Raw genomic sequence first — 22715 nt, 5'->3', positions numbered from 1 at the left:
CTGCCTAAATCGGATTAAGAACCTAAGTAACCATTGATTATTAGGAAGGCATTCCCCATGGTATTAAGAGAAGATTTCTAACACCTAACTTGGTCAAACTAGCTTAGTCGGATTGCTTGATTTTTAAACCTAGACAAGTGATTATGACAAAAAATTACATTGAATTAAATGTTTGATACTAAGCAAATGCGGTGAATATTAGGTTACCAATCACAATTAAAGTAGACAATCATAGATGCAAAAAAGATAAGGGGCAATGCTAATGGACAAGAAACACCTGTTTGTGTCGATGGTCGCGCTTATTTGAAGAGTGAGTCGAGATAAAGATTCCATGAAGGTCCAAATCCTATCAATAGCAACACGCTCTTGTACACACTAGGAAACAAAAGGAATACCTCCAGGAGGCACATTAGTGGGAAAAGGTACCAACACTTATTGAACACAACAAAAAACATAAGGAACCCTAACCTAATTATTTGCACTCCCCCTACAGAGTCAAGGAAATAGGATATTGTAGAGGTTGGGGGGAAAACCTAAGGCTAAACCCTTATCCTCGTCGTCGAGATAAACAAAGTCATCATCCATGAGACCATATGTGCCATCCGTGTAGTCCTGTAAATTTTCTTCTTCATCATAGGTACCCATGTTTACTAAGAAGGTCACTAGACGCCTATAGTCATCTTGGTCAAAAGGGTAGGCTTGTGCAATGGGAGAAACGCTCTCTACTAAGTATGGATCAGACGTGGTCAAGAGACGTACCAGCCATTCTAACTCCTCAAAATTCCTCTCACATGCTAGCGTATCTATCAAATCCCATTCACATGCAAGCACTGGAAAGACCATGTGAAATATTTGTGAAAAGTAACGAGGGTACCTCTCACCCAAGGCAGGAGTGGATGACTCTAGCGTACTAGCTATATCTGTACACGCAAATAGATGATGGTTAGAGTGCAAATATTACAAGGGTCGTGTTCTTGTGCATAATTTGTTTTTATGATTTGTGTTATGGCTCTTGCTCTTTTACTTTTTTATCTTGTTTTTGTGAGTATAAGGCTTTATATATACATTCCCTAAGATTGGAGATTAAGAGGTCAGGGAGAAAGGTTGAGAGGGAAGCAAGTGAATGATGGATGTCCCCAAACACTCCCCCCTTCCTTGGGTAGATCATACCGTTTGAAATGATGTCGTCACCCTTTGAAACCAATTGTTCCAGTTGGTAATAGGTGAGGATTTTTGCCAGTAGTTTTCTATTACCCTAGGTGCCTCGTCAAGTTGCAAGGGTGGTAAGGTACTCTCCCAGAATCGAACTTGAAGTGGTTCATCAGGTGATTTTTGAACACTGGGAGGTGTGGATTCTTTTGTAGCTTCATGGAGGTCCACTACTATAGATGGAGGCTGTGTAGAAGCTTTTACTTCTATGGATGTATTACATGAGGAGCTAGAAGCTTCATGGAACTCCCCCCTTCTTGAGCTAGGTGGAATAAATTGGTTTTGCCTTGGAGCCCAAACTAGCTCTGGACTAGGTGTGTAGCATTCTGTGATCTTTCCCTTCCCACGGTCTGCCATTGGCTTTAGCATTACACTGTTTGACTCATATGGGTTTGTTGTCGATAGGGAAGGACACATTTTACGTTTAGGTACCCAAATTTGCTCATTTCCATCATAGTAGCCTTGGGCTTCTAATAGTTGTTTTGGAATCCATCGTGATTTGGTCTTGACTCTCCTAGGGCGCGCTCTTGGTTTTTCGGGGAAATTTTTTCTTGGAATGGATGGGAGGGTTGAGGTAGTTGGAAGTAAGGCCTTGGGGACCCATTGGTATGTACTCTTAGGTCGTGCAGGTTGAGTACTTGCAATATTACTGCTTGCTGCAACTACAAGTGTTGAAGTGCTAGGTTCATGGGTAGCCTGCAAAGACGAGTTAACCACCTTGGCTTGTGAATGTTGGCTATCCTTCAACTTTGCTAGAGTTTGCAACGTAGGTGACTTTGCCTGAATGATAGGGGTAAGAGTCGGTGGTCGCGTCGTGACGCTACCAGTATCCCAATCAATAGTGCATTTGGTTGCCAACATCCACGTGCGTCCCAGGTTTACGTTGCCTTCCATAGCTCCCGCGGGCATGACTAGAAACCTCTGCACTATGCTTCCATTGTCATAGACAACAGGGGTCTGAAGGACTCCAAGAATAGCAATTTTCTTTTTATTAATGCCCTTGACTTGCATCGTACTCGGGGATAGGGTCGGTTTCCCTAATTGACACCAAACTCCATAGGATAACAAATTTTGTTTAGCTCCCGTATCTAATAAGGCATTGTATAGTACTTTCCCATAGGGGCTATTTAGCTCAATTGGGTATCATAGGGGTGGCTCAGATTCTAATGAGTCCTCATCTGTGTCCTCGAAAAATGCTTGCGTGATTCCCAGATTAGCCTCTCGTTGGCGTCTAAGACGTTGTTGTCGTTCTCGAGCCTCAACCCTTGCTTGGATTTTTTAAAGCTCTGCTTGTTCCTTGGTAGCCTTCTTTTGATGGATGGCTTGCAACTCTTCCTGGCTTAGCGGATCATAATATCTTTTGAATTTACTCCCATCAAGGAATCCAATGGTTTCAACTCCATCTAGAGTCTCCACACGAATGGTACCTTGCGGGGTAATTTCACACACTCGATATGGTCCCTTACCAGCGTATTTCAATTTCTTATTTTCATTATGTACCCTGTACATAAGAACTTTATCACCAACCTTGATGTCTTTATCCTTTAAATGGCTATCAAACCACTTCTTTCTCCTATCCTTCTCCACTAGAGCATTTCGCACAGCTAATTGCCTCTCTTCATCTAGCCTTTCCAGGATATATAATCGCTCCACTAAGGGGTTACCATCCCAACCTTCTTGAGAAGCTACTCGAAGACTAGGAATGACAAACTCCCATGGCATAACTGCTTCTTGGCCATACACCATCTTAAACGGTGTGCAATTAATAACAACTTTATACGCAGTACGATCAGCCCATAAAGCTGATGTAAGCTTTAGGTCCCAATCAGTGCGATGAGCCTCGACTGTCTTTGTCAAAATGGAGATGAGAGTTTTGTTGGTACTCTCAGCTTGGCCATTTGCTTGGGGATAATAGGGTGTAGACTTGTGGTGAGATATCATGAAGTTTGATGTGAGTTCTTTTATTACTTCATTTATAAAATGAGTTCCATTGTCACTCACAAGTTCAAAGGGGCATCCAAAACGTGTGATAATGTTCTCAAAGAGGAACTTAGCTGTTGTTTTTGCATCCGCCTTTCGTGTTGCTTATGCTTCAGCCCATTTGGTTACATAGTCGGTAGCCACAATGATATATCGTGATTGCGTGTTACGTGCAGCCGGACTAATCGGTCCTACAAAGTCTAAGCCCCACTTTTCAAATGGTTGGGTTACCTTGATGGGATGTAGAGGCATCCTATCACTTCTTTGTTGCTTCTTGAAGCGTTGGCATTCATCACATCCCTTTGCAAAAAGTGATGCATCCTTAAACAGAGTGGGCCACCAATAGCGTGACTGTAAGATCTTTCGGGCAGTCAACTTTCCTGAAAAGTGACCACCAGCTACGCCCACGTGTGCCTCTTGTAGAATATATAAATACTCATCCTCGCGGGCACAGCGTCTAAGAACATCATCTTTTCCTCTCTTATAGAGAGTTCCAGCCAGTAAGCAATAGGGTTCGCATTCCTTGATTAATTTTCGAGCTATATCTTTTCACAGCTGTTTGGGTGGAAAACCATTAACTAAGAAGTTAACAATCTTTTCACTCCATTCAGGCATTGTCTCAACAATGAACAAAGAAGTATCAGGAAATTCATCATCAACCCCCGTAGGAGCTTCGCCATTAGGGATACGAGATAAATGATCCGCCATGACATGTTTCCTCCCAGGCCTCACAACAACGGTGAAGTCAAACTCAAGAAGAATTAACAACCATCGTGTAATTCGACCTATGGAACACGGCTTGTTTACCAAATATAACAATGCTTGATAATCAACATAAAACACAAACTTGGTAGCAAGAAGGTAATAGCGAAATTTCTTTACTGCGTAAATCATAGCTAGACCTTCGCACTCTGTAGTAGTGTAGTTCATCTCGGCATCATTTAATTGGCGACTTGCAAAGCTAATAGGGTAGTCCAATTTATGTCCTCCTGGTTGAGTTAGAACACACCCAATAGCAAAATTTGATGCATCAATAAGGTACATTCCAATCAGGTATTCGCAGGATTGGAGCACTTGTTAGGGACTTCTTTAATAACTCATAAGATTGCTGACATTCTTCCATCCAGTGAAACTCGATAAGAAGCTTGTACAATGGACGCGCTATCTCGGCAAAGTTTAAAATAAACCTTCGATAATAACCAACATGGCCCATAAATCTTTGAACTCCTTTATAGTTAGTAGGTGGTGGCAAATCGGCAATGGCTTTAATCTTACTCTCATCTGTGGATATCCCGTTCTTGGACACTATATGCCCTAGAATGACTCCATGCTTAACCCAAAATTGGCATGTGAAAGGGTTCAATGAGATGCGATAAAATCTGCACCTTTCAAATATTTTTCGTAGATATAACAAATGCTTCTCCCAAGAAGAATAAACACAAAGGTCGTCTAGGAAAGCTTCACAAAACACCCTTAGAAATTCTTTAAACGCAGTGTTTATTAATCGTTGGAATGTAGCAGGGGCATTTGTTAAGCCAAAAGCCATAACACGAAATGCAAACACTCCAAAATCTGTGATAAAAGCAGTTTTAGCTTGGTCCTCTAATGCAATTGTGATTTGATTGTAACCAGAGTACCCATCTAAAAAGCTATAAGCTTCCTTGCCCGCAACTCTTTCAACCACATGTTCTGAATATGGCAAGGGATAATGATCTCTCCTAGTAGCTGCATTAACTTTCTTGAGGTCCACGCACACTCTTAGTTTACCATTCTTTTTTAGCACAATGACTATTGGAGAAACCCATTCTGAGTGCTCAATAGGGTATATAAATCCACATTGGATAAGTTTTTCAATCTCCTCTTGTACAATTTTGGCGTACTTAGGATTCAATGGATAGGGTCGTTGCTGGACGGGTTTAGCAATGTTGATCATGGGAATTGTATGTTGCACCACAGAAGGTGGAACGCCCTTCATGTCATGATATGTCCAAGCAAAGATATCCTTGTATTCCTTGAGGAGCTCCTTAAGTACAGCCTCTTCAGTTTCGGTAAGGTCTTGAGCAATAAAGACTCGTTTAGACTCCTCACCTGGTTCTGCTAATTCTATCTCTTTAACTACCGCTGGACCATCAAAGACTCCATTGCTTCCATTGGTAGGTATTCGTTGGGCTTTGGCATACACAACCTTTCGCTCCCCCGTGGTATAAGATTTAAAATGTTCAGGAGCCGTATGTAAGTCAGCAGGCTCTTAACCTGACGGAGACCTTTCTTTTAGTTCTACCTCATCGGTTTTGACGTCTTCTTATAGTTCGACTCAATTTCCGCTCTGTAACCTCCAATTGAGCGAGGTCAATGGGTCGCGGGCTGCACCACATGACACTCTGGAGATGTTCACCCCAATTGTCTACAAGCTTTCGATGAGCATCACATGCCCCTAGATAGCTAAGCCATTCTGCAGTAGATCTTTCCTTGTTTATCCTAGCTCTCACATTTGCTCGATATCGTCGTCTCTTATATGACCTGTGTTTCTTGTTAAGGTTTTGATTTTGGTAAATGTTTGAACTCGACTCGCCTGATAGGTCTTCGCTTGTATCTTCTTCACTCTCATATAAATTACCATAAATGGTCGTACTAGGCCTTGAGTGTTCAGTTTCTATACTTGGTTCACTCGATGTTTCTTCAGGTTCTGAATCCATTTCTCCCTGAGATTCCGTTTTTGATGTGTATTGGCCTGAAGCCTTTGAGGAATCATCGATTTCACTCTCAGGTAGGTGTGCCTCTTTCTTATCATCGGATGTTACATGCGCTACACCTAACATGTTTACTGGTGCAATGTGTGGTATCTCTTCCCCATCTGGTGTTACCCAGGTTGTTCCTCTAGCTCCCCATGTATCTATAGTTGCCGCTAGGTGCACCCAATCGACATTGTCTGACTCAGCCATTCCGGGTAGGATATCCATATAAGGAGAGTTCTCCCCAATATCCGTGTCTTCGTTACACGTGTAACAATACTGTAATGGAGCTGAGTGAATTGTTGTGTCTGATCGATTATCAATGATGAATTTATTTCCTAGAGGATGCGTTCGACCACTTAAAAGATCAACTCGAATGACAGAGTCTTGGAACTGTAAGTAGACGTGGTTTTTGGACCATTCATGCACCATTTTTGCTTCCCTCATGAATGGATGCCCTAAGATCATCTCAAATGACATAGGATGCTTGGAAAAATCCATAACAATGAAAGTCTGCCTTACCTTGTGTCCCAAGACCTTGATTCTGAGATCCTTTAGCATTCCAATAGGCGTAACAATAGATCCATTAGCCATTTTTACCACTACGCTTGTGGCTTCAAGGTGAGGTTGCCCCATAGACTCCCAACAACTCTTTGTCACTATGTTGACTCCCGCACCACCGTCAAGGACCCCCTTTACAGTTAATCCTTTAGTAGTGATTGGTGAGTAGCATTAGATTCATCACCTTCAAAGTATTGCCCCAACTTGTTAACGGGTACTTCAATTACAGATTCATGTCCCGCTAGGTCAGATGGTGGTGCTAAATGTTCCTCATCATCCATTACCGAGTCACGTTTGTTCATATGTGAAAACTGTGGTAATCCGGCTTGTAATTCTCCATTGAGGAAGGCTCGAAGAGCTGAGACTAGCTCGGGGTCTTTATATAGTTTGGACATGATGGTGGTTCTAACTTCTGAAGACATGAAATCCATCAATTTGGCAACATTTAATGGCATCTTGTGGGACATAGGACCGTGACAAGAGAATGGTGAAGATGGAATCTCCACTTCCTCAAGGGGGTCGGGCATTCCCTCACCAAACATTCTCTCTAGTAGGAAAGGTGTGTGTCCACTTTCAGATGTCCTACCCTCACTCTCTTCCCGAATGATACTGGGTATAGCTAACGGCCTGTAGTTCTTGTGAGGTTGAACTTGTGTGGGAAACACTATGTCCGACATCTGGATATGTTTGGGTTCAGGTTCTAATGTTCGTTGAGTTTCTTCCACCAAACCCCTAAGTTGTTGGACTCGTTCAATTTCCACTGTTGGGTTTGGATAGGTTCCAATCTTTCTCTTGCAATCCTCATTTTTTGTCTCTCGTGGCTTATCTTGGGGGTTCGCAACTGGGTGGTTTAACTTTGAATACTCTTTTGGTGTTCGTCGTAATTCCCTCTCGTGATCCTCCTCACTGGCTTTTTCCTTTGTAGTAACAGTTTTGGTCTCCGTGGTCTCTATCGAATCTGAGTCATCCTCAGGGTCATTCATATACATGGGATCCTCTCCTGTCCCTATGTTAGTCTTTGAACTAGGTTTTGAGCTAGAAGCATTAACGGATTTCTTTCTTCGTGTTTTCTTCTTTCTCGCTCGGCCAATGGATGCAGCATCTCTCTCTTCGAGGATGTAATTTTGCTTTTGGAGCATCGACCGTGTGAGTGCATTCACTGGTGCTATGTTTATAGTTGGTGGTGTCCCATCAACAATCTCTATTAAGTTCAATGGTGTGATTTTCGGTGCTTTTGGATTGTTAGGACACAGTGCGATCAAATGATCTATGCCACAACGATTACAAGTGAGTATTGGCATTGCCAATGCACTCCCTTGACTTGTTTGCATTAGTGCAACATTCTTTTGCATTCTAACGGGGCACTCAGCTACTCGATGTGGTCCACCATATTCGTAGCACTGAAGAGGTGGTCTCCTGGCAAAACTATTAATGTTTTGGCCTCTTGCTGCTAGCGTAGTAGCTTGATATACCGGTTTGATTTGTCCCCAATGGTCTTCCATATAGTACATGGGACACTCCTCAAGCATGTCTACTCCATAGGTGATACTAGAGTCTATGTCCTCTTCGCAATCTACATAAGTACTAGATGACTCGCAACCTATTTGGTTCATAGGTGTAACTCTTGGATGAGGGGTTGCGGTCCTAGCACTGGAGGTGGCAACGGTGTGGTTTGGACCACATTTTGGGTTCTAGGGACCATGTGCTGTAATGGCAATTGTTGCTCCATGGGTGGGGTAGGCATCAATGCAGGAACTCGAGGTGAGTCTGCCCAAGCTATAAGCGGTCTATTTTCCATGATGCGTTTAAGCATTAGGCAATCCTTCGCTTGATGGCCATACCTACCACACGCGTTCCAAGTCCCGTTAAACTTTACTCTGAAAGTAGGGCATTCACTCGTAGTATGTGGGCCCAAGCAAATTGAGCACCATTGTTGCTCCCTTCTTGGATACATATGAGTGTTTTGTGGAGCACGATTACCCCTAAGGCTTTCTTGGATGGCCTTGGTGAGATCTGCCAAAGTCATCTCAGATATCGTTTGCTCTTTCACGATTGGCTTTATCTTCATTGGCTCATGCCCTGACGCTTGCGAGGTACTAGACTTCGGCTCGGCGAACACTCTTTCTCCTGCAATCATTAAATTATCCTCCAATTGGATTGCATTCATGGTGATTGCTTCCCAAGTAGTGATACCTCTAATGACTAGGCCATTATAGATACTTTCATGTTGTAGTCCCCTAATGAATCTATCGAGCAATTGGTTGTTGTTGAATCGCTCGTTTGGATTGCATTGAGAATTCAAATTCTTTAGGCAACTAATGAAGTCTCTCACGGATTCACCTTCTTCTCGTTGGGCTTTCTGGAGCTGAGAGGCTACACCCCAAAGTACTCCCTCTCATATGTATTCTTCTAAGAACAGTCTCCTAAGAGTAGAGTAGATCGTTTTCTCTTCTACTCTTAAGGTTCTATACCAATCTCCAGCCTTTCCGCTTAGGGTCAAACTCAAAGCCTTACACTTATGTAGCTCATTGTGCTCTTCCAAGGAATCGCACACATGTTCAAAGACTTCCATATGCTTTCTAGCATCTCCGTCTCCACTGAATTTCTGTGTGATCTTAGCTACTTGAATTGCCTTGCTCCTAAGCTCTGTATCAGGTGCACTACGCATGTTTTTCGCAATAGAGCGACCGATAGTTTGAGCAAATGCTACCAAATCTCCTATTTCAGCAGGTATAATGGGTGTATGTGCTCCTGGAACCACATGTGAGATGGGAGTTGGCCTTGGCCTTGGCATACGCGCGGCTCTTGGGTCCCATGTTTCGTATGGTGGTGTACCAGACGGTGGTCCAAAGTTTACAGGCGTGGCCCTAGGCATAGGGGGTGCCTGATATGGCATGTTATTATTAAATGGCATGGCTCCACTTGTATAAGAGCTTGGATAATGCCATTGTGGATTGTAAGCTCTTGGAATAATCGGAGGTGTAGGAGCTACATGAGGCTGAGGTACGACAGGTGCACACGATTGATACATACATGTAGGCATAGTTGGGGGCACTGTGCTACTAGGCATCGGCGCAGCGTTAACAAATGAACTCCATGGTGTACTTCTTGTCATGCTCACCACTGGGATATGCATGGTAGCCGTAGTGTCATTAAGAGAAAGATGAGCTAGATATGGGAAGGTAAAGCTGCCACTTGTGGGCTCAGATTGTACTGAGGCTCCTGGCGAAACAACATATGGAGGATCAATGGGGCTCACTGAGGGAGTCTCCATTTGTGATAGGGTTGGTTGGTTGGCCTTTCCCGTATCCAAGAATCTCATTAGGCCTGTTGAAGGCATGTTGATCCCTGTGTTCCGTCTTTCTAACTCGACAATCCTATGGAGGACATCACAGACTTTCTGTTGTTGCTCATCTATGCTAGTAGCACCCGATGTGGATTGTAGAACATCTAACCAACCCACATGATAGGTGTGTCCTGTGTACCTATCAGTTAAAGCTTCTGCTTGTAGGTCATACTCCCAATTTTCGTTTAGGAATATCCCATCTAGGCCTGGCGTGCTGGAGGTTTCCCTCAAAGTGGAAGCATTATTGCTCCCCATCGCTTGCCCCTTCGTGACTGCTACCTTGGGAGCACTCGGTTGCTCGGTTGGCATGATTGTTGTCATAGGAGCCTTTGCTTTCAGGGCTCAACTTTGTTCTAGCCTTCGTAGGTTCTCAATTTCCCTCTCCCTTGTTGCTTGCATATAGCGTTCGATCTCTTGTACTTCGGCAAGACTCCTACCATCGGGTAGTAAAACCTCAGAGGGAGATAGTACTAAAGGATCAGGAGGTGCAGTGGATGGAACATTCACATGCACACTCTCAAGAAGCATAGGGTCTATTTTAGGCATGAATGAAGAATTTACTTCCCCACTCCCTTCATTTATTTCATTAACCGCATGTTCGGAGCGAGTAGCTCTACTAAGGGTCTCTTTTAAGCGGCTAAACACGCTGGACCCGGGCCGTGGGCCCATGGCATGCATGTCTTGACTTGAACTATCAGGGTTTGGTGTAGGATACCCCTTCATGACTTCGTAGTCAGAGGAAGAATCACTAGACGCGATATGAGGATCTTGGGTCGCGCTACCTTGAGTCCCGGCCGAAGGTCCAGAACCTAGGGTGGAGGAATAATGGGTGCCCGCGTAAATGGAGGCACTACCAATATGCTCGTGCTCTAACACTCATCCAGAGCGTAGGTTCATATGACTTGGATCCCCTAGAAGTGTCAGTGAGTGCCCGTGAAGGCTGCTCACCTAGTATTTTTGGGTGTTTTGCAACCCAAGTCTTTTCTTTTAAAAAAATTATTTTTTGATTTTTTGGTCCTTTTTCTTCTGACCCAGCTATAGAATAGAACGTATGATAGCTCAAAACGAGCGTCTCAGTCAGAGGGACGTGCCGTGCTTTACAGCCCTCCGTTTGGTCACTCTATGCCCTCCGAATCCCTAAAACCGTCAATTTCTAGTAGGGAACTAGGCCCAAATTAGAAAGTCTGAGGGTGCAAGTGGGAAGAGAAGGGAGGAGAGTGGAGGACTTGCCACACATGCTCTCATTCCCTCTTGAGGGGGTAGGGTATATATATAAGAGTGAGTCTAGTATATATCGTAGGACTGAGGCCTGGGCCTGGGCCTGGGCTTGGGCTTGGGCTTGGGCAAATGATCCCGATCCCGATCAAAATTTTAGTGTAGCCCCCTAGTCACTCACGCTTAAATATTTTCGGTTTTTTTATTTATTTTTTATTATTTAACAGTAGTGCTAACCACTAACTAATATGTTAACCACTCTGCTAACTGCTTACTGACAGTGGGCTAACTGTCCACCTACTTCCTCTCTCACTACCTTAGTGTGCAAGACTGTGTGCAGGCAAACCTTGACAGAAAACTGTGTACAGACTGTGTGCAAACAGAAATTGCTAACTGCCTTCCTACTTATTCATTCACTGCGAACAAGCTAACGACTACTAATTGTGCAAAGACTGTGTGCAAACAGAAAACCCAACATTATGCAGAAATCACAGAACTTGCAGACAATACAGAAATTAACAACTTGCAGAAAAATAACTCATTCCTCTTCCTCTTCCTCTTCCTCTTCTTTCCTACTACAAACAACTCATAGGAGAAGCACAAAGTGCCTCTTCGGCTTAGTGCAGGGCGATTCCCCATCAACGGCGCCAAAAATGTGCACTCCTTGCCGCACTGTCGAAGCAAGGGCCTTGCCTAACACTGTGTGCGAGCCATAGACGGCTCCAAGCACACAACTAGCTTAACTAGTAAGCTCAAAAGAGGGCAATGGTGTATCACTCACCGCTCTATGCTCCTGCTATGGAGGATTCCTCGCCGCGAAGAAGAAGGAGACGCCGCTACGTCGCGCTCAACCGCTTCACCGTCGTCGTGCCGCCGCAATGCTCGATCGCTCTCTCTCTCTCTCTCTCTCTCTCTCTCTCTCTCTCTCTCTCTCTCTCTCTCTCACATACACACACACACACAAGGAGGTGAAGAAGAAGAAGATGGAGATGGAGATGGAGCAAGAGCACTCTTTTATTGCACAAATGAGAGAATGAGTGAATTTTAAGTTTAGTTGGCTTTTATATGAGCTCACCCCATTCACACTTGGGCGCCCATGCTTAGCCAACTAATCCCTTGAATGTCCCAGTTAGAGTGCGCCTCTCATCGGCGATCACTCTTACCCTTTTCCTATTGGACCGACAAGCCCGGTACCTGACTCTACCAAATAAATAATACAATGTCCACCGTAGGTTACAACGTCCGTCTCATAGGTGATAGGGTGTCTGTGAGCCGTGAGGGTTAACATAGAGGTAATAAAAGGATGGCCTAATCCAAGGAATGATATGTGTGCATACTATAGATGCTTTATAGAAAAGTTCTCACAGATCGCGGGACCATTACATGACCTAACAAAGAAAAACGTTAGGTATACATGGTCTGCCAAGGAGAACAATGCTTTTGAAAAGCTTAAAGAAAACCTCATCTCTCAACTTGTGCTTACAGTGCCGAATCTCTCAAAAGCATTTGAGGTCCAATGTGACGCTTGTCATGATTGCCTTGGAGCTCTTTTGCTCCAAGAAGGGCACGCCATAGCCTACGAAAGTCGAAGGCTGGACCCTGTTGAGCAAGCTCTAGGCATATATGAAAAGGAACTCCTCGCAGTTCTACAGGCCTTAGGCTCGTGGAAGCACTATTTATTGGGGAATCAATTTCATTTTGCGGACGGATGACCAAAGCCTTAAGTACTTCATGATGCAAACCAAGCTCTCCGACAAACAAATGAGGTGGGCAAATTTTCTTTTGCAAGTTCATCTTCATATTGCTCACATTGCTGGCAAGCATAATCAAGTAGCCGATGCACTCTCAAGACAACCGAGAATGAATGCGGTTTCCATAGCAGCTCACAATGATCTATCTTCTATGATTGATGAGTACACTATTGATCCCGATTTTAGAGATGTGATTTCAGCCCTTGCACTAGGGAAGAAAGAGGAACCATTTACCTTACAAAATGGTTATCTTCTCTATGGCAATAGACTATGCGTTACTAACTCACTATGTGAGAAAGTAATGTATGAATCGCTTGCTCCTCCTTATGCGGGGCATAAAGGGATTCAATCTACCCTAAAGGGGATAGAAACATATTTCTATTGGCCTGCCATGAAAGCAAACATACAAGAGTATGTTTCTAAATGTGTGGTATGCCAAAAGATGAAGTTTGATAGAGGGAAGCAACCTGGATTTCTTGAACCTTTGCCGATCCCTAATTCACCACGGGAGAGCATATCCATGGATTTTATCTTTGGATTGCCTAAGTCTATCCATGGGAATACGAGAATATGGATGATATTAGACAGGTTCATCAAATAAGCTCATTTTATACCTGTCAAAAAGACTATCAAAGCCCATCAAATGGCAACCCTCTTCATATCATAAATCTTCAAGTACCATGGCTTGCCAATGTCCATAGTGTCGAATAGAGATACTAGAATGACCAGTAATTTTTGGAAGGGTCTCTTCAATAATTTAGGGACAAGGCTAAGACTCTCTTCGGCCTATCACCCTCAAACGGATGGCCAAAGTGAAATAGCTAACCATATACATGTGGTAGTGATGTGTGTGAACACACTAGGACCGTCGAGGCATTTTTTCCCTCTTTAGGAGGTTTTTTCCCCGTGCATTGTACATACGCCCATCACTCTTGGGCTATCTATCTTTCCATTGCACACTAAGTAACACACTCTCTATAGTGTGCCTTGAGCTTCCTTCGTCTTCTCCAAGCTGTGTGCGTTTCCTTGCAACCCTAATCCCAACAATTGGTATCAGAGCAGGTTGCGTCCTCCCGGGCTCAGTCGCCAGCAGCTACAATACACGCCTGCTCACTTTCTCCGATTTCTGTGAGCTTTGGAAAATGTTCGCAGGTCTACAAAAAATTTGGGTGAACTCGTAGAGTTCAATTTGCTCAGATTTTTTATTTGGGTTCATTTCGGGCTCCGTTCCACTATAGACAGTACTGCATGCTATTTCATCATTTTGTGCAGAATTTTTGTCACTACCGTTTTTTGCATAATAGGTGCCTTACAATCTTCTATGGTTTGTGCTATATAGCACGTGTTGTTCCCGCTTCATTTCTCCTCGTTTCGGGCAGTTTTCACATCAGGTGCAGCATTTACCATTGCTAACAACAACATAGATGTGTTCAAGATGTTTGCTGCTGAGGACAAAGTGGATGGGGACAATTACCCTATGTGGGATTACATGATGCAACATGTTCTTGTGTCAAACGGCGTCTGGAATATTGTGCAGGGCATTGATGTACGTCCTGGTTCTGAGGATGTAGGCGATGTTGAGGATGTGGTAGGTCTTGCTGCAAGGATTGTTGCTATTAGGGTTGTTTTGCCTACGGCATAACAATCTCATTGGGATGTAAAGGATGCACAGGCTCATGCATTGATTGCGTTGTCTGTGAAGAGTACCATTGTTTCTCACATTCGTTTAGCATTCTGCAAAATAGGCTTGGGATATTTTGGCTGGTCTTTATATAAGTCGCAATGAGGCTAAAATTGCTTTGCTGCGTAAAGAGCTAGAGTCGAAGATTATGCATGAGGAAGATGATATGGACACTTTCCTTGTTGGTGTCAAGGATATTAATGAGCAACTTATTTCTGCAGGTAAAGTCATTTCAGACAGTTCCCTTGTGCAGACTTTTCTTGATGCCTTACCAAATTCTTACCAGACTTTTGCTAGTACTTGGAGACTTATCACCCAAGGAAATCCTAAAGTTGTCAAGTTTGATGCATTATGCACATTGCTGTTGCAAGAGTCACTTTCCCGACAAAACAGGACCAGGCAGCGTGCAATTGAACAAGCTTTTATTGCTTCTCAAAGAAAGGGTGGTAACAACAATGCAGCCACTCCTTATGGTTCTGCTGCGAGTGGCAAAAATTATGTTCCTAATGCTTCTGTTGGCAACAATTCATCCGCAAATTCTGGTGATAAAGTCAAAAAGAAGATGCGTTGCCATTATTGTAAAGCTAATGATCACTTGATCAAGCAGTGTCCTAAGTTGAAGGCCAAAGAGGTTAAGAAGAAAGAGGGTGGTTCCACTGCAAATGATGGTTCCACTACAAATGCAGCCATTGTTGAGTCTTCTGTGAAAGGAAACTGTGATGCTGATGTTGATGCAGAATGGGTTTTTAATGCAGAGTGCACTTACAATCCTGTTGTCCATGATGTATGCATGTCAGTTGCTCCAGATTCACATGTGTGGTATTTTGACAATGGTGCTACAAAGCACATTACCTCACATAGTGAATTCTTCACCTCTCTCAAGTCTGTCCCTCATGGGAATTCAGTCACTTGTGCCAACAATGCCTCTAATCCGGTTCAAGGAGTTGGAAAGATTGTGCTTACTGCTGCAAATGGCAGTTCTTTCACACTTGTTGATGCACTTTATGTACCTGGGACCAAGAAGAATCTTTTGTTTGTATCTGCACTTGCTAGACTTGACTTGCAGTCAAATTTGTGGATGAGAGATGTACAGTTCATGATCTCAGTTTTGGTGATGAAATTGTTGCATCTAGGCTTTTGTGCCATGGGCTGTATAAGCTCACTTTGTATGACAAGTGTGGACAAAATTTTGCAAATGCAGTTCCTGATTCAAGGGCTATTTCAGATGCAAAACTTTGGCATGCACATTTTGGTCATTTGAATTTTGCCAGTTTAATGCGTTTGCAGAAATCTTATATGGTTGCTTCTTTGCCGCCTCTTGAAGCACCTGTCAAACATGTTTGTGAAGGCTGTATTTTGGGTAAGATGCAGCGTTCAAAGTTTCCAAAGGATGGTTCAATTAGGGACACATGCAGGTTGCAGCTTGTGCATAGTGATATTTGTGGGCCCATGCAAACTCCATCCTTCGGCAATTACCTTTACTTCGTGACTTTCATTAATGATTACTCCAGGCATGCATGGGTATTTCCGCTTAAAGCGAAGTCCGAAGTTTTTATGTGCTTCAAACAATTTCTGGCTATGGCTGAAAATGTCTCAAGGTACTATGGGCACCCTCCGTCCGATCCAGGGGGGGAGTATATGTCTCATGAATTCAATGCATTTCTGGCTAGACGTGGGATAAAACACCAAAGTAAAGTGCCTTATACACCTCAACAAAATGGTGTTGCTGAGAGCAAAAACATGTCACTTACGGTAATGGCACGATGTATGGTCAAAAGTCAAGCTTTGCTGCATTCTTTTTGGCTTGAGGCCATCATGTGTGCCACTTATGTACTGAATAGGTGTCCTACGAAAGCTTTGCAATCTATTACTCCATATGAAGCATGGCATGATAGAAAACCTTATATTGAGCACATGCGTGTTTTGGGTTGTTTGGCATATGCTTTGGTGCCACAAACACAACGCAGAAAATTGGATGATAAGGCTGTCAAATGTATTTTTGTTGGTTATAGTGCTGAAAGCAAAGGGTACAGGTTGTATCATCCGCAAATAAAGCGTATTCTGGTTTCATGGGGTGTAGTGTTTGTAACAGATTCTGTTCAGCCCTTGCTGTCATGTACTAGAGACAATAATGTAAGCTCACAAGACATTTATGACACTTTGCTGCCTCTTTTCAGTGGTGGAAATACGAATGTAAATTCCAATGAGGCAAATGTACAACCTATGGGGGTTTCTATAAATGTTACAGATGAGCCTATTACTGATGCAGACATAAATGATGTATTTGATGAGGAAAGGGATGAAAATGAGCAGGCTAGAGGTATGCCAAAATGGCTGGTGCATACATTGCTTGGCAGTAAATTGGATGCACCTTTGTCTAGTCGTACTTGTTCAGGCTCTCACCATGCATCTTATGCATTAGATTGTTATGCTTTGGATGTGTCTAGCTTACATGATGTTGAGGAACCTCTGTCTTTTGATGAAGCACAAAATTTAGAAAATTAGATGTCTGTCAGAATATGATGCACTTATAGAAAATGACACATGGACTTTATGTGATTTACCTCCTGGCAAAAAGGCCATTGGTACGAAGTGGGTTTACAAGTTGAAACGCAAGCCGGATGGTGAGATGGATTGACATAAGGCTTGACTTGTTGCAAAGGGTTATGCACAACAAAAAGGCATAGATTATGAAGAGACTTTTTCTCGCACTTGTCGTATAACTACTATGTGTTTTCTATGTGCATTGGCAACTCATTTTGGTTGGGATGTACATCAATCAGACATCGTTACTGCTTTCTTGAATGGTGACATATTTGAGGAAGTTTATGTAACGCAGCCTCGTGGTTTTGTCAAGAAAGGACAAGAGGACAAAGTATGCAGATGTAAGAATGCTTTGTATGGGTTGAAGCAATCTCCTCGTGCTTGGTATGAGAAATCTGACACTCATTTGGTCAAACAAGGCTTTCGTAACAGTCCAACAGAAAGCACATTGTATGTAAAGCGTGAGGGTGATGTACTTCTCATTGTGGTTCTTTATGTCGATGATTTGCTGATCACTGGACCAAATGAGAGACATATTGTTGAATTTAAGGCTGATCTGAATGCTACTTTCAAGATGAAAGAACTGGGGCTATTGCATCATTACTTGGGTATACAGTTTAAGCAGTGTGATGGTGGTATTGCCTTGTGTTAGAAAAGTTACATAGAGACATTACTATATAAGTTTGGACTTGAGGATTGCAAACCTATTGCCACTCCCATGGAAAGAGGTTTGAAGTTGAGTCTACATGATGTTGGTGATCTTGCTGATGTCACTCTTTACCAAATTGTTGTTGGCTGCCTCATTTATGTATGCAACACGATGCCGAATATTCAGTTTGCAGTCTCACATGTCAGCAGGGTCTAAGCATTGGCAGGCTATCAAGAGGATTTTCTACTACCTTAGTGGCACTTTACATCTTGGCTTGTCTTATCCCAAGGGGGGATCATTGCTGCTAGACTCACACGATTTTTTGGACTCAAATTGGGCTGGTTGTTTTGACACGCGAGTGTCCACAAGTGGTTTTTGTTTCATGCTTCGTAGTTTATGTATATCATGGTTGAGCAAGATGCAACCTACTGTGGCCACTTTGAGTTGTGAGGCTGAGTACAGGGCAGTCTTCAGAGCTATGGTGGAGTGTGTATGGCTCAAACGCCTTATGGATGATTTGGGTGCTGGACAGGACACTGCCAACACTATCTACACTGACAGTCAGAGCACATTGGCAGTGGCGAGGAACCCAATTTCTCATGCTTGCACAAAGCACATTGAGGTGCATTACGACTATGTCAGGGAGAGGCTCTCAGCAGGAGAGATCAGCTTGGCTTATGTGCCAACACAGGATAACCTTGCAGACCTTTTCACAAAGGCATTGTCTCGTGAGAAGCTCGAAGCTTTCCGCAAAGCTTTGGGCTTACTCCCCTTTGTGGACTGATCATGTCCTTAGGGCATGGCACTTCCCTTTACTCATGTGCCAGCTCTCGTTCACCGCATCACTCCAGGGGGGATTTGTTACCATATACATGTGGTAGTGATGTGTCTGAACACACTAGGACCGTCGGGGCATTTTTCCCTTCTTTAGGAGGTTTTTTCCCCCGTGCATTGTATATACGCCCATCACTCTAGGGCTATCTACATTTCCGTTGCACACTAAGTAACACACTCTCTATAGTGTGCCTCGAGCTTTCTTCATCTTCTCCAAGCTGTGTGCGTTTCCTTGCAACGCTACTTCCAACAAACCTAACAATTCTTGATCTACTAAAAGCCTATGTAATGAAAGTAGATCAAAGGTCCCAATGGGAGAAGTACTTAACGTTAGTGGAGTATGTCTACAATAACACTATACATACCTCCACCGAAAAAGCACCCTTTAAGGTAATTGAGGGAAGATCTAAAAGTCCCCTGCTACTTAAGGTACACGGGAAGATCTTCGTTGCAGATGAGTATAGCCAAGACCTACAAGAGTCTTTCCAAAAGATTAAGTATGCTATCTCTATCTCACAGCAAAGCAAAAGGCTGCTGCTGATAAGCACAAAATAGCTCAATTCTTAAAACAAAATAATTGGGTCTTACTTAGATTTCCCAAGGCTCGATTAAGGCACACAAGTGGCAAGAATCCTACGGGACACCAAAAGTACTATGCTAAACTAGCAAAAAGGTACTATGGTCCCTTTAGATTCTTAGGTTGATCAATGAGATGGCCTATCAACTCAAGTTGCCCAGTCATTGGCTCATACACAATGCTTTCCATGTGAGCTTACTAGAGCCTTACAAAGGAGAGCCACCTCAAGAACCAACTATTGAAGACCCACCGGAGATCGAGGACCAAGAAGAGGTATTGCAGCCCGAGTCCATTCTCCGACATGAAGACAAGGTATTGAGATGCGGTAAGATTATCCGATGGTATCTTGTTAAGCTTAAGAAATATCCTTTTGAAGATGCTAGATGGATGCAAGGCATACAATTAAAGGATAACCGAAACCTTGTCAATGCTTTCAATGCTTCCCTAGAGTAAGCAAATGTATAAAATGTATAAAATGAATAAAGTTTTTGTCTTGTAAGACTCTCTTTTTCTCTATTTGTGCACAAATGTTAAGAAGTATGCATGCTTAGGATCAAGTTTGCAGAGACAACGTCTTTCAAACACCAAGTAGAGCTTGTCACTCTACTATGGAAGATTGATAGGACTAATGTGCAAACATGCTTGTGGCAGCTTAGGCTCTCAAGCGCCAAATGGATTAATCATCCATTCTGGAACGATGTCATAGGGTAAAATAGGGATCCTCTACCCGCTAGGAAAAGGACTAATGACTAGGCTTTATCTTCTCTACCTCATAGTTGAGGACAACTATGATTTCAAGAGAGAGGTAATGTCATGATAACTAATATCTGATTCTCCTAAATGATTTTCTCATGTTAAACTGATCATTTAATATGGGGAAGTACCAGGGGAGAAAAAGCTAGAATATTGGTTAGGCTGCCAGACCGGTCACAGTAGGGATCCAAAGGAGGGAAAATAGGGATCCAAAGGGGGGCCATCTACAAAAGAGCAATGTGCATCAATGGGCTTCAAAGACCCTGAGGTTCAACCCATTAAGACTTCCAAAACGCTAAGGTTCCAAAATTCAAAGGTAATGTCCAATGGCCAAAGTGTGGGGAAATTGGATGGTCATGGGGAAGACTAAAAAGTCTTCACACATCCCTATCAAGGAGGTGGAGACCCATATTAGTAGGGGATGAGAGAGAAATTCACACACACTCTTCCAAGCTCCCCTTTACACAAAGGGCATAGTGGACACATTTCAGCTTCCTAGCCTAGTTGCCCCAAAGGTGCATTCAAATCCTATTGGATGGCCATAGAGGTGGACCAATGAGAATTAGGCTAGAGTAAATTTAGTTTAATTCATTTGAAAACACTTGACAAAAGAATCAATAGAAATTAAGCTCTCTAGAAGACTATTGGATAGTCTCCCAAGGGGTCCAATGAGCATTCAACAAGCCAATGGCTTGCCTGATTCCTATTGGCCAGAAGACTAAGAGGTCCAATGAGAGTTTAGTTGCATTATTTAAATACCTAAAGCTCTCACAAAAGGGGAAAGGAGGACACATGTCACAAGGCTATTAATTATGCTTCTTAATTGTCATTGGCTAAGCTTTGTAGGGGCCAATAGGATGCCAACATGAGCAAATAGCAACATGGGTCGACCAAGAGAGAGAGGGGGCTGATTTTTGCAAGACATTATCACACACACACACACACTCACACAATCTCATGTGTGAAGCAAAGAAGACTATCTCCTTCTCAAGCTTTAATGGAAAGCTCATCATCTACTCCAAGCTTGTGAGAAGGGAGGCCTACACCAAAAACTCTTGGCTTTGTGATGCAAATCCAACCAAGAGCCAAGCTCCAATGCATGCTCATCTCCTCTACCATGCTAATTACTAAGCTATGTTAAGCTATTAAGAGTGATTATGTGAGGAGACATACTTCTTTCTCGTAAGAATACTCCTTCTTCCTTTCGATCTACTGTCATACTCCGCTAGCTCTCACCATCTTCGAAGGTGTGTGAGGTCTTGGGTCTGAGACCGTGAGGGAATTGATGTTGTATTTTCAAGTGAAAGGTTGGTGCTTGAAGCTTCCATCTTCATTGCACCAGTAAGTTATTTGAAGGAACACAAAGTATTGTATTGTAAATTGTCTCCCTTGATGGGGGAAACCTATAATACAAAGCCTTTTGGAGGGGGGGTCGGCTCCATGTAAATCCGGTCCTCAACTGTTGTCAATAGCTTAATTTCTCTCTCTTTTTGAAGTATTGTTCATGCCTATCTAACTAGGTGTTATGCTTTTGTTGCTCTCTCCATCCAAGCACTCTTGCTATGCTCATTAGGAATCTAGTCTTAATGAAATACTCACTATGTCTATGTTATTTTCTGCTAAACACAAGTTACTAGACCATTAAATGTTACATACATGTGTGAGAGGGGGGACTCTATTCTCCCATTTTTTATTGTATACATGTATTCTTGATCAAGGTGAATCATAAGACTTTAGTTGAAATGCAACTCTCAATGGTAGATCATGTGATATACATAGAGGCTTGTTACAAAATATATTTAAAAGCCATACCAAAACATCACTCTCTCTCTATCAACTAGCAAGTTTGATAAGCAAAGTGAAGGTCTCTTTTTCCAAGTACAAATTTATGACCTTATACTATTAATGAATGTGTCTTCATCAAATCATCCACCATCATCTTTTGCTATGATGGGAAGTTGATACAGCTCGACTCATTACAACAAGAAAATACGGAGTGGCGTGGCTATGCGACATCAATTGGGATGACGACGGTAAAGCCTACAAGCTTTTTAGCACTACAACAACTACCAAGCTATTGCATGAATTTTGGGTTGCAAACAAAGCTATAAATCTATAATTTTGTGCTGGTAAGCTGCATCTATAATGCCAACAAGATCTTGTACATCTTGCATTAATTTCTATAGAGTTGCTTGAAATTATGAGGAGCAAAGTACTTGGAAAATATTACTTTATACTATCCTCAAAGAGTACTACACTTTCATGGTTGATTCTTTTAGACATGAAGGCCTTTTGACAAAGTTATGTCATCCTTTAGTTTAGAGATGAAACATTGTGAAGATTAAAAAAATTGGACTTTAAGCATATATTACATCTACAGATGTGACTAATATTGAATACACGCGATCCAAAAGGTATCAAAAAATGATCACAAATGTAGTGATTTTTTGTTGTCTGTGTATGCGAGCAATGCAACATATAGAGGGAGGAAAGATCTCCTTGGTTCTGAACATTTTTCAATCTTCACAAAGTTTGAAGAAATTGGAAGGATATTTTTCCATATAAAATAGACGCCACCTTTGCAAGCGATGTACTTTCAAGGTAAGAATTTGTGTGTGTGTGTGTGTGTGTGGGGATATTATCCCTTCACTTTGTGTGTGTATATAACTAGTATAGCGCTTTGTGTGCATTGCTAGTTAACAATGGAATGTCAATGTAACGCCTTCGTTGATTTTGGGGCCTCAAGGTGATGGCGAATGTCTGATCTCGGCAAACTAAGACACGGTGCCTGCGGTGCGCATGATGCTCTCGGTTGGGGATGATGAACGATAGGGCATAGTGCTGACCCATGATTTCTCCTCGATCCACCGTGTTGCCACGTTG

The sequence above is a fragment of the Adiantum capillus-veneris genome, chromosome 6, assembly GCF_014529385.1.
Source record: "Adiantum capillus-veneris isolate H3 chromosome 6, ASM1452938v2, whole genome shotgun sequence".
Lineage (NCBI taxonomy): Eukaryota > Viridiplantae > Streptophyta > Polypodiopsida > Polypodiales > Pteridaceae > Adiantum > Adiantum capillus-veneris.
Note: the sequence above shows the minus strand (reverse complement) of the source record.